At 48.1% G+C, this 14,125-nt stretch overlaps 1 protein-coding gene across 1 annotated transcript in view; it reads right to left on the bottom strand.

The window, feature by feature from the left end:
- Positions 1-10,569, bottom strand: part of LOC139401960 (cAMP-dependent protein kinase type I-beta regulatory subunit-like) — a 41,014-nt gene extending 30,445 nt beyond the window's left edge. Inside the window, exon 1 of the mRNA XM_071145985.1 lies at positions 10,534-10,569. The gene's annotated coding sequence lies outside the window, so the exon portion shown is untranslated. The remainder of the gene's footprint in view (positions 1-10,533) is intronic.
- Positions 10,570-14,125: the final 3,556 nt, after the last annotated feature.

The following is a 14,125-nucleotide window of genomic DNA, read 5'->3' on the forward strand; positions in this document are numbered from 1 at the left end:
CCTCCACCTCCTCACCCTCCACCTCCCAGTAGTCTGTCCTGTTTAGGACCACCAGCCCTCCTCCACCTCCTCCCCCTCCACCTCCCAGTGGTCTGTCCTGTTTAGGACCACCAGCCCTCCTCCACCTCCTCCCCCTCCACCTCCCAGTGGTCTGTCCTGTTTAGGGCCCCCAGTCCTCCTCCACCTCCTCACCCTCCACCTCCCAGTGATCTGTCCTGTTTAGGACCACCAGCCCCCCTCCACCTCCACCTCCCACCAGTGGTCTGTCCTGTTTAGGGCCCCCAGTCCTCCTCCACCCCCACCTTCACCTCCACCCAGTGGTCTGTCCTGGCCTGTGTCACTACCGAGTCACTACCCCTCTGTTGAGAGCCCTGTTGTGGGATAGGCCTAATAGGTCTGCGTGGGTGTTGTGGCTTGTTCTGCTTGTTGTGCACCACGCCATCAAAGGAGCAGCTGAAACTACTGACTGTCTAAAAGAGTGGCTGAACAAAACCAAAAAACCTGTTTGTGTTCAGAGCCACATGAGGAAACTGAGGCGTGACTCTGCAGCACCAGCCTGGTATCATAGACTAGACGTAACATAGTAAACGTAAAAGTAGTATGATATGTTACGTTTGGTATGGTTATGTAAGACAGAAGGTTCCTTAACCCTTTACAGTCATGGGAATCGGCCTATATGCATAGGGCTTCATTGAAATGTTTCTTAAAGAAGAGAAATGGAAAGCATATGCTATGCATAATCATGGTAGCAATCAAAAGGGAACCGTTCTGAGATGATGGGAAAATGATTAGACCTAAGGTCTAAGGCACTGCATCTCTAGAGGCATCACTACAGACCCTGGTTCGATTCCAGGCTGTATCACAATGATTGGGAGTCCCATTAGGAGGCCGGTTTAGGGTTTGGCCGGGGTAGGCCGTCATTGTAAATAAGAATGTGTTCTTAACTGACATGCCTAGTTAAATAAAGGTCAAATGAATAAAAGATAAAAGGTGAGGACACAACAGTTGACCTGACAAGACTGAATACAAACATTACACTGTTGTGTTGATTTCATGAGCATTTTACATTTACTGTACTTTTCAATGCATTTTTTGATAATGAAATCTGAAAATACTCTGGATACTGTACATTCATTAACATGATACAAATATTCCAGGAAAATGTGGAGTAGGTGCAACATAAGACTAACAAATGACAAGGGTTTGAGTGAGAGGACTAACTGGTGTCTCCTAGTGGACAAGGGTTTGAGTGAGAGGACTAACTGGTGTCTCCTAGTGGACAAGGGTTTGAGTGAGAGGACTAACTGGTGTCTCCTAGTGGACAAGGGTTTGAGTGAGAGGACTAACTGGTGTCTCCTAGTGGACAAGGGTTTGAGTGAGAGGACTAACTGGTGTCTCCTAGTGGACAAGGGTTTGAGTGAGAGGACTAACTGGTGTCTCCTAGTGGACAAGGGTTTGAGTGAGAGGACTAACTGGTGTCTCCTAGTGGACAAGGGTTTGAGTGAGAGGACTAACTGGTGTCTCCTAGTGGACAAGGGTTTGAGTGAGAGGACTAACTGGTGTCTCCTAGTGGACAAGGGTTTGAGTGAGAGGACTAACTGGTGTCTCCTAGTGGACAAGGGTTTGAGTGAGAGGACTAACTGGTGTCTCCTAGTGGACAAGGGTTTGAGTGAGAGGACTAACTGGTGTCTCCTAGTGGACAAGGGTTTGAGTGAGAGGACTAACTGGTGTCTCCTAGTGGACAAGGGTTTGAGTGAGAGGACTAACTGGTGTCTCCTAGTGGACAAGGGTTTGAGTGAGAGGACTAACTGGTGTCTCCTAGTGGACAAGGGTTTGAGTGAGAGAACTAACTGGTGTCTCCTAGTGGACAAGGGTTTGAGTGAGAGGACTAACTGGTGTCTCCTAGTGGACAAGGGTTTGAGTGAGAGGACTAACTGGTGTCTCCAAGTGGACACACACCTCTACAAAGTGTACACAGTTCCTGTTGGAGCTAGGAACACAAGCATTTCGCTACACCCCCAATAACAGCTGCTAAATGTGTTTATGCAACCAATATCAGTTAATTTGATGAAATACAGCAAGAACACTTGTTTTGTTTGGAAAACAACCTTGCATCCCCGCCATCACACAATTACTGTTGTTGTTCATGGAATCGAAAAATGGTCCATTATAAATCGCAATCTAGGTCAGGTGGGCATAATTTGAAAGCCGGTTCTGATGCCAACACGAGTAACTAAGTCATAAAATACGATATACAGTGTTAGGATTTCACAATTCAGGGAAACGGATCATCATTTTGGTGCGCACAGAAAGGAGTCATGAGTGCATTCAGGTGGGTGTGCTGTGGTGAATTTCCAGAATGTCTGTCAGTCAGAACCCATACAGAGCTCTGACATCATGTCAGTCAGAATCCATACATCGCTGTGAAGAACAGAGCCAGAGCATGTTACTGTACAGCCACTGCGTTCCAATGTAGGCATTTATCAGTGCCCAGATCTGCCATTTTCAACCCGTATGTATACGGTTATGAGTGTAAAAGCCTACGACAAATAATGAAAGGAGGGTGGTTGGTTGGAGTGGATGGGTAGGTGTATAACACAAACATCTAAGAACACAAAGGTTGTGGGCAGCACAAAGATTGGGCCAGTAACCGAAATGTTGCTAGATCTGACTGACTTGCCTAGTTAAATAAAAGTTCATTAGCAACTTTGCAACTACTTATAACTTTTAGCTACTTTGCAACTATTTAGCATGTTAGCTAACCTTTCCCCTAACCCTAACCTTAACCCTTTAACCTAACTTCTAAGCCTTAACCTTAACCCTAACCTTTACCCCTAGCCCAGCTAACGTTAGCCACCTAGACACCTAGCTAACGTTAGCCCCCAAAAATTGGAATTCATAAAAAATCATACCTATTGCAAATTTGTAACATATTTTATGAATTGCAATTCGTAATATATCATACAAAATGGATGATGGACATCCACAAATAAATGCGTGCTATATAAAACATAACATACATTTATAGATAGATTTACATTTACTATATTACGTCCACTCATGAGTCCAGGTTGGCAGCACACTCAATGGGTCGTTGAAATGCATTGTGTTGGTTAGTTCTGCAGCACAATAAACAGGTTGTTTAAATGCATGGTGTTGGATCATTTCGTAGATAAAAGCTAGTGGGATGGGCAGGGACAGGAAAATATCCCTCCCTCCCTATCTTTTAATCTTACTCTCGCCCTTTCCCTCACCCTGTATTTGCCTCCCTCCCTCGGGCATATGTATCTATTTAATCAGCTGCACACCATCAGTCTAATATTAAATATATAATACATATATAATAACAATAAAAGAAGCTGGATATCAAAGATACAGAGCCACAGGTGGTGGGGGTAGAGGTGGTGGTGGAGGTGGTGGTAGAGGTGGGGGTAGAGGTGGTGGAGGTGGGGGTAGAGGTGGTGGTGGAGGTGAGGGTAGGGGTGGTGGTGGAGGTGAGGGTAGGGGTGGTGGAGGTGGGGGTAGAGGTGGTGGTGGAGGTGAGGGTAGGGGTGGTGGAGGTGGTGGTAGAGGTGGTGGTGGAGGTGAGGGTAGGGGTGGTGGTGGAGGTGAGGGTAGGGGTGGTGGAGGTGGGGGTAGAGGTGGTGGTGGAGGTGGTGGTAGAGGTGGTGGAGGTGGGGGTAGAGGTGGTGGTGGAGGTGAGGGTAGGGGTGGTGGAGGTGGAGGTAGAGGTGGGGGTAGAGGTGGTGGTGGAGGTGGAGGTGAGGGTAGGGGTGGTGGAGGTGGTGGTAGAGGTGGTGGAGGTGGTGGTAGAGGTGGTGGTGGAGGTGAGGGTAGAGGTGGTGGTGGGGGTAGAGGTGGTGGTGGTGGAGGTAGAGGTGGTAGAGGTGGTGGGGGTGGTAGAGGTGAGGGTGGAATGACTCCCTAGGTATTTGATGATTTGACGATGGTGTATAAAAGTTGTGTTGAGAAGGTGAATTTGGCCAGCTGGTGGCTCTGTGATCTCCAGTGACTGACCACTGACTCACACACACACACACACACACACACACACACACTGTACTAACAAAGACAAGCATGCACGCAAATGCAAGGACACCCCCCCCCCCCACACACACACACAAACCTGCTAACATATCAAAAACAAGAAGATATTTGTGTGTATGTGTACATGATACAACCATCATCCCACCTATACATACGCAAGCACATAAAAACAACACACACACACCATCCCACCCACTCTACTCCACGGCACGCCACAGTGCACCTGAGAGCTACAAGCCATTTAGTAGTGATTAGTCACAACAACATCTGCAACAGCACAGCCAACAGCTGATCCCAAATCTGTGGCCATCTCACATACAACATGGGGCTTGTTTATGAAGGAGTTCCAACAGCTGATCCTAGATCAGAGTTCTAGAGGACGAGGACTCAGTCCCTTGACCGGGGGATGTCTGGTAGGGGTGTATCTCAATAGTCTAAAGTGGCATCCTCTCCTCGTCTCCTTACTACATACTATGTGACAGAACAAGACAGGATGGGAAAGCTGTCATTCCTTTGACTATTCAGGTCAGTGCAGATGAAGGAAAGGAGACAAGGAGACAAAGCTACTTCAGTCTATTGAGATGGACTTTCTTTCAATCAGCAGCCCCACTGGAAACCAGGAAGCTGAACACTCTGGGACATGCAGTACTTCAGCATGTACCTTCTAGGTGTGTATCATGACCTATCCAGTGTGACACCTGTAACACCTGGTCGTTGTGTGTGTGAGAGAATGTTCCACGATGATGTCAGCCAATGGAATGTGCCAAATGAATGTTCCGGGCCCAGACGTTGGACTTTGGTCTGCAATGATGGGTTGAAGGCCTAGTGTTCTGTTTAGGAGAGACAGCACCTGTCAGAATACAATGTAGCCCAGGTGGACTCCGCCCCCTCGGCCGGGAGCAGACGGTTAAAATAAATAATGTTTTTGTACCCCGGCCAACCCCGGACGACACTGGGCCAATCATCCAGGATGTGATGCAACCTGGATTCGAACCAGGGACTGCAGTGACACCTCTTGCACTGAGATGGAGTGCCTTAGACTGCTGCGACACTCGGGAGCCCTAATGCCCACGATGCTACCATGACGACAGGATCTAAGGGACTCTATGTTCCCCTAACGCCTCCTTTAATTCCCTTGCTTCCTCCCTCCATATCTCTCTCTGTGTAATAGTCTCTATCCCTCCCTCCATTCCTCTATGTCTGTCTCTCTCTCTGTGTAATAGTCTCTATCCCTCCCTCCATATCTCTCTCTCTCTCTGTAATAGTCTCTATCCCTCCCTATCTCTCTCTGTGTAATAGTCTCTATCCCTCCCTCCATATCTCTGTCTGTCTCTCTCCATGTCCCCTCTCTCTACTGGGCTTTCTCCCTCCCTCTCTCTTTTCTATCGGACTTCCTCTGTCTGTCTCTCTACTCTTTTTTTCTATCTCACCTATCTCTGTGTCTTTGCCTCTTCCACCCTCCTACCGACCCCCCCCCCTTTTCTGTACTCTCTCAATCTATCACCTTTCTTCTTAAGATTGAGTGATTGATCTTAGCGTGTCCTTTCAGCTCCCTGTAGCCCAGTAACCTTGGGGGAGAACGCCGCAGAGCGCCTCACAACAATGGCTGCCCTGTTCTGACAGAGAGAGGCAGAGGCAGAGAGAGAGAGACATAATCTATCGCCCAAACACTAGGGGCCAGGAAGTTCACCTGCAACCTGGGGAGGGAGGGATAGATGGAGAAGAGAGCAGAGAGGAATGGAGGGATAGGTGGTGGTCTATGGAGACAAAGCTCCTGTCACAGACAGGTAGGGGGGAGGAAGAGGAAGAGTCGCCCCTGGAGGTAAAGTCTCTTATCTGGCTGACATAACTCTGACTTCACTGCAGGGCTAGGCAGGCTCCCACCCACCTCTACTCTCTAGGGGCGGAGTGCTGTACATGCATCTATTCTACAACACAGTGTCTTTCTTCACAACACACACACACACACACACCATAAATCACACATACCTGTCCAGGACAATACACAATATAGTGTGTGTGTGTGTGTGTACAACAATGTAGATGGTGCATGAAGTAGGTGATAGGAGGTTAAAGCAGATAGTTAACTCAGATCAGTCATTGGTTGACTGACTGGCATCGAGCAGCAGATCAACTAGACTACAAGGGAACTGATAAGACGTGATGATGATGGTATATGGCTTCATGTATTACGTTTACACAGTACAATGAGTTCATACAGGAAGGTGTGTTAAGGGTTTAATCAATGCAGAAAGGCCTGTTATCAGCCCTCGTACCAGTCCCCAGTGTGATCAATGAGCAGAGAGTGGATGAGACTACTCCCTCTATCACAGCCACAATATCTACCTGTCACCAGCTAGAGTGGAGGGGAGGTGTGTGTGTGTAAGCGATACATGCCTCTCTCACATACGCACGCACGGACACACACACACACGCACGGACACACACACACACACACACACACACACACACACACACAACTCATTCTCTGATTTATCGTTAGATCTCAAGCTGAGAACGGTTCTGCAGGGGAAATAGAGATTCCACTAGACTAGATTCCACTAGACTAGATTCCACTAGACTAGATTCAACTAGACTAGATTCCACTAGACTAGATTCCATTAGAGTAGATTCCACTAGACTAGATTCCTCTAGACTAGATTCCACTAGAGTAGATTCCTCTAGACTAGATTCCTCTAGAGTAGATTCCTCTAGAGTAGATTCCTCTAGACTAGATTCCACTAGAGTAGATTCCACTAGAGTAAATTCCCCTAGAGTAGATTCCACTAGAGTAGATTCCACTAGAGTAGATTCCATTAGACTAGATTCCACTAGAGTAGATTCCTCTAGAGTAGATTCCTCTAGACTAGATTCCTCTAGACTAGATTCCACTAGAGTAGATTCCAGTAGAGTAGATTCCACTAGAGTAGATTCCCCTAGAGTAGATTCCCCTAGAGTAGATTCCACTAGAGTAGATTCCACTAGACTAGATTCCTCTAGAGTAGATTCCACTAGAGTAGATTCCACTCTCCTCATTGATTTCAATCTCATATTGTCCTACTTGACTAGTTGGGTGACTAATGCCCTGTCATATCTCACTGAAATCCCCAGACAATGTCTATAAGTGTCTACAGCATGATGTGATAATCATCATAGGATACACTCCCAGTCTGACAGAACACTGCCAATCCCCATCCTCTGATGGACTGATTGACTGCAGAAGGAAAAACATTGTTTGTAATGAAACAACTCTCTTGTCCTTTGTTTTTCATACCATCATTCTCCTCTTCCTCTGTCCTTTCCCTTCTGTTTGTTTTAACACACACACACACACACACACACACACACACACACACACACACACTGCCACATCAGTGCTATATCGGCGCGTGCCTTTCTTTCGTGTGTGTGCGTGTACTCGTGTGTGTGTGTGTGTGTGTGTGTGTGTGTGTGTGGTATATTATTGAGCCAAAACACTCATAAAAGGCAGTGCATGGGGGATTCCAGTCATTAAGGGAATCAGGCTAGTGGAGTGCTTGTTGTTCTTATTTCAGCTTGGCTGCATTTCGGTGCCACCCCTTCACACACATGCTCCCTCTCTTCCTGGTCACTGGTGTTGATTTGCTCAGCAGACGCCTCTTATCTGGGCCGACGGGGACGGTTTGTATTACCATCTACCAGACTAGTAACATTAGAGGGCTTTAAAGGAGCGCGGGCCGCCATCACTGTCTCACTGTCTCTTTGTGCACAGCATGTTGGGTAACATACGCACAGAGCTAACAACTGTCTGGATGTGGATTGATGTGGTTACACAAGAAGATATCTCCCAAAGTCATGACTTATGTATGTAGTCGGTACTATATCCCAGGTCCTGGCTGTTGGGGTGCTGTGCAGAGGGCAGAGGTGGGCATAGAAACCCCCAGGCCAGGAGGGCACCTTTGAGGTTGCTCTGCCCTCCAACCCAGGCTGGCAGCACCCAGAGAGAGATAGAGAGTTGACTGAGGTAAACAGCATCATCATAACACTACAAACCTGTGGTATAAAACAACATTCTAAAAGTACAAAGCTGCTCTGTGACTCACAGTCTACTAACACACAGCAGCCATGAAACTCCTTTCTACCGGCCAGCACTGGTCACAGCTACTCAGATGGAACAACTCGCTCATACTCACACACACACAAGTAACTGAACAAACACACACACTAGCATACAAACACACCACACACATTTCTACACACACACAGCAGCATGTGGAAAAGCGTTTAGCAGTAACAGAGGTTGTTCTGGACAATAGGCAGCAGTGTGAGAGGCTCTGAGAGGATAAAGGAAGGTTTCATTATAAACCAAAGTGATTCAGAGAGGAGGAGGGATTTTTATGACTTGAAAGCTGTTGGCACGTGCTCTGTCTCTCCCCGGGAGGGCGAGGACGAACGGAGGCACTGGCCGTGCCGTCTCCCGACACGCCTCCTACAGACACCCCACACCTCTAAAAACACTACAGACACCCCACACCTCTAAAAACACTACAGACACCCCACACCTCTAAAAACACTAGACACCCCACACCTCTAAAAACACTAGACACCCCACACCTCTAAAAACACTACAGACACCCCACACCTCTAAAAACACTAGACACCCCACACCTCTAAAAACACTAGACACCCCACACCTCTAAAAACACTAGACACCCCACACCTCTAAAAACACTACAGACACCCCACACCTCTAAAAACACTAGACACCCCACACCTCTAAAAACACTAGACACCCCACACCTCTAAAAACACTAGACACCCCACACCTCTAAAAACACTAGACACCCCACACCTCTAAAAACACTAGACACCCCACACCTCTAAAAACACTAGACACCCCACACCTCTAAAAACACTACAGACACCCCCACACCTCTAAAAACACTACAGACACCCCACACCTCTAAAAACACTAGACACCCCACACCTCTAAAAACACTAGACACCCCACACCTCTAAAAACACTACAGACACCCCACACCTCTAAAAACACTAGACACCCCACACCTCAAAAACACTACAGACACCCCACACCTCTAAAAACACTAGACACCCCACACCTCTAAAAACACTAGACACCCCACACCTCTAAAAACACTACAGACACCCCACACCTCTAAAAACACTACAGACACCCCACATCCCTAAAAACACTACAGACACCCCACACCTCTCAAAACACTACAGACACCCCACACCCCTAAAAACACTACAGACACCCCACACCTCTAAAAACACTACAGACACCCCACACCTCTAAAAACACTAGACACCCCACACCTCTAAAAACACTAGACACCCCACACCTCTAAAAACACTAGACACCCCACACCTCTAAAAACACCACAGACACCACACACCTCTAAAAACACTACAGACACCCCACACCTCTAAAAACACTACAGACACCCCACACCTCTAAAAACACTAGACACCCCACACCTCTAAAAACACTAGACACCCCACACCTCTAAAAACACTACAGACACCCCACACCTCTAAAAACACTACACACCCCACACCTCTCAAAACACTACAGACACCCCACACCCCTAAAAACATTACAGACACCCCACATCTCTAAAACACTACAGACAGCCAACACCTCTAAAAACACTACATACACCCCACACCTCTAAAAACACTACAGACACCCCACACCTCTAAAAACACTACAGACACCCCACACCTCTAAAAACACTAGTAGAGGTGGTAGCAGTCCTACAGGGGTTGGAGTGGAGGGTTAGAGAGGAGAGTTAGAGAGGAGGGTTAGAGAGGGGTGTTAGAGAGGAGGACATTAAAGTAATATTGAACAAAAAATGGCAAAGGAGGGGTTAGAGTGGAGGGTTGGAGAGGAGTTTTAGAGGGGGGGTTAGAGAGGAGGGTTAGAGAGGAGTTTTAGAGAGGAGGGTTAGAGAGGAGGACACTAAAGTAATATTGAAAAAATGGCAAAGGAGGGGTTAGAGAGGAGGGTTAGAGAGGAGTTTTAGAGAGGAGGGTTAGAGAGGAGGATACTAAAGTAATACTGAAAAAAATGGCAAAGGAGGGGTTAGAGAGGAGGGTTAGAGAGGAGTTTTAGAGGGGGGGTTAGAGAGGAGGGTTAGAGAGGAGTTTTAGAGAGGGGGTTAGAGAGGAGGGTTAGAGAGGAGTTTTAGAGAGGAGGGTTAGAGAGGAGGGTTAGAGAGGAGGTTAGAGAGGAGAGTTAGAGAGGAGGTTAGAGAGGAGAGTTAGAGAGGAGGTTAGAGAGGAGAGTTAGAGAGTATGGGGGGGTGTGTGTGGCAGACTGGAGGGTTAGAGTGGAGGGTTAGAGTGGAGGGTTAGAGAGGAAGGTTAGAGAGGAGGGTTAGAGAGGAGTTTTAGAGAGGGGGTTAGAGAGGAGTTTTAGAAAGGAGAGTTAGAGAGGAGGGTTAGACAGGATGGGGGAGTGTGTGTGGCAGACTGGAGCACCTGAGGAGCGTGCGGGCGGTGTGTTGACCTGTGTGATCTGCTGCAGATAGACAGGCCAGGGGAGATATTTAAACACAGTCAGCCAGGGACAAACCACCTGAGTAGAGAAAGTGGGGGGAGAGGAGGTGAGGGGTCTGGACTGAGCATGTAGGGCTGAGGTTCTGCATACACAGACACATCAACACACCCTAAGCCACAACACCACTAATACTGTCTTGCTTCAGTGCACTGCCAGTAACAGTACACACTGCTCATATGGTTCACGTGGGTATCCACCCGGTTTCATATTGCATAACAAACAAGGGTGATAAACCAGGGTGATATAACTGAGCCAAAGGGCAGTCATATAGATATAGAAACCAACAGCTTTGTTCCCCATTGGAGCTGTACCACTGATAATAACTATAGTAACACTGCAGAATCACCACTATATCAGCCAGACCAACAGTCAATGCTGCCAGACGGCTTTTCTAACTAACTGGCTTACATGGGTGGGACCCACCAACCTGGACTACCTTGGACCCTGACAACCAACAGAGAGAGAGAGAGGTAGAGAGAGAGAGAGAGAGAGGTAGAGAGAGATAGAGAGAGAGAGAGAGAGAGAGAGAAAGAGGTAGAGAGAGAGAGGTAGAGAGAGAGAAAGAGGTAGAGAGTGAAAGAGGTAGAGAGAGAGAGGTAGCGAGAGAGAGGTAGAGAGAGAGGGAGAGAGAGAGGTAGAGAGAGAGAAAGAGGTAGAGAGTGAAAGAGGTAGAGAGAGAGAGGTAGCGAGAGAGAGAGGTAGAGAGAGAGCGGAAGAGAGAGAGAGGTAGAGAGAGGTAGAGAGAGAGTGAGAGGTAGAGAGAGAGAGGTAGAGAGAGAGAGAGAGAGGTAGAGAGAGAGGTAGAGAGAGAGAGAGAGGTAGAGAGAGAGAGAGAGGTAGAGAGAGAGAGGTAGAGAGAGGTAGAGAGAGAGGTAGAGAGAGAGAGGTAGAGAGAGAGCGAGAGAGAGGTAGAGAGAGAGAGAGAGAGAGAGAGAGAGAGAGAGGGAGAGAGGGAGAGAGAGAGAGGGAGAGAGAGAGAGAGGGAGAGAGCGAGAGAGGGAGGGAGAGAGAGGGAGAGAGAGAGGTAGAGAGAGAGAGAGAGGTAGAGAGAGAGAGAGAGAGAGAGAGAGAGAGAGAGAGAGAGAGAGAGAGAGAGAGAGAGAGAGAGAGAGAGAGAGAGAGAGAGAGAGAGAGGGGGAGAGAGGTAGAGAGGTAGAGAGAGAGGTAGAGAGAGGTAGAGAGAGAGGTAGAGAGATAGACAGAGCGAGACAGAGAGAGAATTCCATTGAGAAGACATGCTTGTGGAGAGGCAGACAGCTGAGGAGGGTTACAATGCTGCTGAATAGCAGACAGCTGAGGAGGGTTACAAAACTGCTGAATAGCAGACAGCTGAGGAGGGTTACAATGCTGCTGAATAGCAGACAGCTGAGGAGGGTTACAATGCTGCTGAATAGCAGACAGCTGAGGAGGGTTACAATGCTGCTGAATAGCAGACAGCTGAGGAGGGTTACAATGCTGCTGAATAGCAGACAGCTGAGGAGGGTTACAATGCTGCTGAATAGCAGACAGCTGAGGAGGGTTACAATGCTGCTGAATAGGAGACAGCTGAGGAGGATTACAATGCTGCTGAATAGCAGACAGCTGAGGAGGGTTACAAAACTGCTGAATAGGAGACAGCTGAGGAGGGTTACAATACTGCTGAATAGCAGAGAGCTGAGGAGGGTTACAATGCTGCTGAATAGCAGACAGCTGAGGATGGTTACAATGCTGCTGAATAGCAGACAGCTGAGGATGGTTACAATACTGCTGAATAGCAGACAGCTGAGGAGGGTTACAATGCTGCTGAATAGCAGACAGCTGAGGAGGGTTACAAAACTGCTGAATAGCAGACAGCTGAGGAGGGTTACAAAACTGCTGAATAGCAGACAGCTGAGGAGGGTTACAATGCTGCTGAATAGCAGACAGCTGAGGATGGTTACAATACTGCTGAATAGCAGACAGCTGAGGAGGGTTACAATGCTGCTGAATAGCAGCCAGCTGAGGAGGGTTACAATGCTGCTGAATAGCAGACAGCTGAGGAGGGTTACAATGCTGCTGAATAGCAGACAGCTGAGGAGGGTTACAATGCTGCTGAATAGCAGACAGCTGAGGAGGGTTACAGCTCCCACTGTCCTCCACTCCTCACACTTAATGAAGCCCACTTTCTCTATCTCATACACACACACAGTAAACATACACATGCACTCACACACACACACGCATGTACACGTACACACACTGACTGGACGATTAAATAGTATTTACGACCTCTCCCACTGCTCTCCATGGGGCTGACTATTCCCCTAAGGACAAAGAGGATAATGATGTGGGCAGAGGCCCTGACAGCCCATTCCTCTGCTCTGACTACTGCTACTGGAACACTCACAATTACCATTCAAATAGACCAGTCTCTTCAGATGGTCTACATAGCATTATCCATTAGCCTTCTCAGTTAGCCTTCTCAGAGGAGTATGCAGTGACTAGTGCATATTACTTTCCTGCTTAGACGTGACCTGGTCAGGATGTGACCTAGTCAGGATGTGACCTGGTCAGGATGTGACATGGTCAGGATGTGACATGGTCAGGATGTGATCTGGTCAGGATGTGACATGGTCAGCATGTGACCTGGTCAGGATGTGACCTGGTCAGGATGTTACATGGTCAGGATGTTACATGGTCAGGATGTGAGCTGATCAGGATGTGACCTGGTCAGGATGTGACCTGGTCAGGATGTGACATGGTCAGGATGTGACCTGCTGGTCAGGATGTGACCTGCTGGTCAGGATGTGACCTGCTGGTCAGGATGTGACATGGTCAGGATGTGATCTGGTCAGGATGTGACCTGGTCAGGATGTGATGACCTGGTCAGGATGTGATCTGGTCAGGATGTGACCTGGTCAGGATGTGACCTGGTCAGGATGTGATCTGGTCAGGATGTGACCTGCTGGTCAGGATGTGATGACCTGGTCAGGATGTGATCTGGTCAGGATGTGACCTGGTCAGGATGTGACCTGGTCAGGATGTGATCTGGTCAGGATGTTACATGGTCAGGATGTTACATGGTCAGGATGTGACATGGTCAGGATGTGACATGGTCAGGATGTGACCTGGTCAGGATGTGACATGGTCAGGATGTGACATGGTCAGGATGTGACCTGGTCAGGATGTGACCTGGTCAGGATGTGACATGGTCAGGATGTGACCTGGTCAGGATGTGATCTGGTCAGGATGTTACATGGTCAGGATGTTACATGGTCAGGATGTGACCTGGTCAGGATGTGACATGGTCAGGATGTGACATGGTCAGGATGTGACCTGGTCAGGATGTGACATGGTCAGGATGTGACATGGTCAGGATGTGACCTGGTCAGGATGTGAAATGGTCATGATGTGACCTGTTCAGGATGTGATCTGGTCAGGATGTTACATGGTCAGGATGTGACCTGGTCAGGATGTGATCTGATCAGGATGTGACCTGGTCAGGATGTGACATGGTCAGGATGTGACCTGCTGGTCAGGATGTGATCTGGTCAG

The sequence above is a fragment of the Oncorhynchus clarkii genome, unplaced genomic scaffold, assembly GCF_045791955.1.
Source record: "Oncorhynchus clarkii lewisi isolate Uvic-CL-2024 unplaced genomic scaffold, UVic_Ocla_1.0 unplaced_contig_11361_pilon_pilon, whole genome shotgun sequence".
Lineage (NCBI taxonomy): Eukaryota > Metazoa > Chordata > Actinopteri > Salmoniformes > Salmonidae > Oncorhynchus > Oncorhynchus clarkii.